Raw genomic sequence first — 3,927 nt, 5'->3', positions numbered from 1 at the left:
TTTGAGATAAATGAAAGCTTAGAGAATTCGCCATCAGCAGATCTACATTAAAGAAATGTTAACATAAGCTTTAACATCAGAAATGTTAACAAAGAAGGAAAATAATACTTGAATCTACACAAAAGAATGAAGAGCACCAGAAATAGGAAACCTGAGGATAAATATTAAAAATTTTTCATTAAAAATTTCTTTAAAATGTTAAGGCAAAAATAATAAAGTACTGTAGAGTTCATAACATGCAGAAGTAAAATTTATAGCAGCAATAGCACAAAGGACAAGAGCATGTAGCTAAAAGTAAATGGTCTAGATAAAATGAAATAACGAAAAAGAACCCTCACTTCAAAAGAAAGCAAGGAAAGATGCAAAAGGTAACAAAGAACAGATGGGACAAGTAGAAAACAAATAGTAAGATGACATACCTAAACCAAACATATATGTTACATGTACTTGTAATTAAATGCAAATGATCCAAATACCCCAATTAAAGGTCAGGCACTATCAGACTGGATTTAAAAAGCAAGAAATTCATTTTAAATATAAAAACACAAATAGTTTAAAAGTAAAAGAATGAAAAAAGATATGCTGTGCAATGCTTATCATAAGAGAGCTGCAGTAGCTACATTAATAATAAAAAAAAGAAGACTTTAGGAAAAGGAATAGTACCAGAGATAAAGAAAGACAATTTCATAGTGACAAAAAGAAAAATATAAGAAGATTTAACAATTCTAAATGTTTTTGTACCTACTAACAGAGCTTCATAATATATGAAACAAAAACTGACAAAACTTAAAGAAGAAATAGACAAATCCACAGTCATAGTTTGAATATATATATTTTATCATTCCTCTCTCAAGAATTAATAAAACAAATAGTCAGAAAAATCAGTAAACCAGTAAGGATATAGAAGATCCCAGCACTTTGGGAGGCCAAGGCGGGTGGATCACAAGGTCAAGAGATTGAGACCATCATGGCCAACATGGTGAAACCCTGTCTCTACCAAAAATACAAAAATTAGCTGGGTGTGGCAGCATGTACCTGTAGTTCCAGCTACTCAGGAGGCTGAGGCAGGAGAATCGCTTGAACTCAGGAGGCAGAGGTTGCAGTGAGCCAAGATCACGCCAGTGCACTCCAGCCTGGTGAGAGGGTGAGACTCTGTCTAAAAAAAAATAAAAAAGATATGAACAAAAGTATAAATTAACTGGATCTAACTGACATTTACAGAAAACTCCACCCAACAATAGCAGAATACGTATTTATTTTAAAGTTCCATGGAACAGTCACCAAGATAGACTATAATTTGGATCATAAAAAAACACTAAGCAAACTTTTAAAATTTGAAATCTCACCAAAAAATAATTAAATTAGAAGTAAAACACAGAAAAATGTTCAGAAACATACACAAATATTTGGAAGTTAAACATTATATTTTACATAGTCTATGGGTCAAAGAAGAAAATGCAAAGATAATTTAAAATTATTTCAAACTGAATGAAAATGAAGACATCACCATTTTAAAGTGTACAATTCAGTGGTTTTTATTATAGTCACCATGTTATACAATAATCACCACTATCTAATTCCAGAAAATTTTCATCATCTAAAAAGAAATGCTATACCTATTAGCGACCAGTCCAAACTCTTCCCTGTATCCCCTGTAAATCATGAATCTACTTTCTGTTTTTACGTATTTGCCCATTTTGGATATTTCATATAAGTAGAATCCTACACTATGTGGCCTTTTGTGTCAGGCTTATTTCACTTAGCATTCAGAAGGAATTTTAATGAAATGCTTACATTAGAAAAGAAGAAAGGCCCATTTTTGACTTGATTACCAACATAATTCAATAGGGATAGAATAGTCCTCTCAACGAATAGTGCTGGAACACATGGATAGTCATATGTAAAAGAATGAAGTTGGAATCTTACCTCACACCTTATACAAAAATTAACTCAAAATGGATTAAAGACTTAAATGTAAGAGCTAAAAGTATAAAACTTTTAGAAGAAGTACAGGTGTAATTCTTTATGACCTTGAATTAGGTGATGGTGTCTTAGCTATGACATTTAAAAAAAATAGATAAATTGAACTTCATTAAAATTAAAAATGAAGTGAAAATTAAACCCATGGAATGGGAAAGGTTTTGCAAATCACATGTATGATAAGTGACTTATATCACGAATATATAAAGAACTTTTTACAATGCAACAATAAAAAGACAACCAATTTTTTTTTAAATAGGCAGAGGATTTGAATAGACATTTCCCCAAAGAAGACACACAAATGGCCAATAAGAACATGAAGAGATGCACATACCACTTCACACCCACTAAGATGGCTATAATAAAAAAGCGACAATAATAAGTGTTTTGAGAATGTAGACAGATTGGAAGCCTCATATGTCACTGGTTAAAATGTAAAGTGGTGCAGCTGCTTTGGAAAACAGTTTGGTGTTTTCTCAAAAAGTTAAACATATGTGCTAGGTCAATTGCTCATATGATTAGCATTTCTACTCCTAGGTATGTACCCAAGAGTATTGAAAATACATGTCTACACAGACTGTATGTGAATGTTCATAGCAGCATTATTTGTATTAGCTAGAAAGTGGAAACAACGCAAATGTGCATCAACTGATGAACAGATAAACAAAATGTGGTCTATCCCTATCATGGAATATTATTCAGCTATAAAACAAATGACATTCCAATACATTCTACAACATGGATTAACCTTGGAAACACTATGCTCATTGAAAGAAGCCAAACACAAATTGTATTTTTCACATATTGTATAATTCCATTTGTATGAAATGTCCAGAATAAGCAAATCCATAGAGATGGACAGTAGAATAGTGGTTGCCAGAGGAAAGGGGAAGGAGGAATGGGGAGTGACTGCCAATGCATATGGAGTCTCTTTTGGGGGTGATGAAAATATTCTGAACCAGACTATGGTGATAGTCGCACAATTTTGTGAATATACTAAAAATTATTGAATTGTACACTTTAAGAGAGTGAATTTTATGGTATGTCAATTATATCTCAATTTAAAAAATATTTGGTGTAAATGATTTTATGCTCCAGTGTTGATAATTGATAAAGGCTTAATGAGAGGCTCTTCTCAGCATTATGGTTCAACTCAGACCAACTCCTCCCTACAAAGGCTACAGAATCTATTTTGTCAAAAAGTCCAGCTCTTAGGAACTTTGTTCTTAGCTGTGGTTGCTACCAGGCTGCCTCTGAGGCCTGAAAAATCGTGTAATAGGCAGTAGAGGTTGAATTTTGTCTTTTAGTATCTATGCTTACTTTCCTGCAGTATGAGTTCCTTAAAGTCTCTTGCTAACTTGCACTCATAGGCTGCATTGAAAGAATGAAGGGTCATAGTGAGGCACTTTACAGTTTATAGAAAAGCATGTTCACATTTACCACTCTTTTGATCTTACACATTTAGATTTAAATTGGGCATTCTGAATGGCCACACAACAGCAGGCCCTAAACTCTAGCCCCAACCTCTCCGACTCCAAAAATCAAATCATTCTTAGAACAACTAACATGTGCTTCTGAGCAAGTTATGGAGAAATGGCCTCCCACTCGCCCTCCCAAGAATATTATGAAGGCTCTTAGCCATTTAAAGAACAACTTCTGGCCGGGCACAGTGGCTCATGCCTGTAATCCCAGCACTTTGGGAAGTCGAGGAGGGCGGATCACGAGGTCAGGAGATCGAGACCATCCTGGCTAACATGGTGAAACCCCATATCTACTAAAAATGCAAAAAAACTAGCCGGGCGTGGTGGCGAGCATCTGTAGTCCCAGCTGCTCGGGAGGCTGAGGCAGGAGAATTGTGTGAATCCAGGAGGTGGAGCTTGCAGTGAGCCGAGATGGCGCCACTGCACTCCAGCCTGGGTGACAGAGCAAGACTCCCTCTCAAAAAAA

This window comes from Mandrillus leucophaeus, unplaced genomic scaffold (assembly GCF_000951045.1).
Source record: "Mandrillus leucophaeus isolate KB7577 unplaced genomic scaffold, Mleu.le_1.0 Scaffold448, whole genome shotgun sequence".
NCBI lineage: Eukaryota > Metazoa > Chordata > Mammalia > Primates > Cercopithecidae > Mandrillus > Mandrillus leucophaeus.
This window is presented reverse-complemented; position numbering follows the sequence as displayed.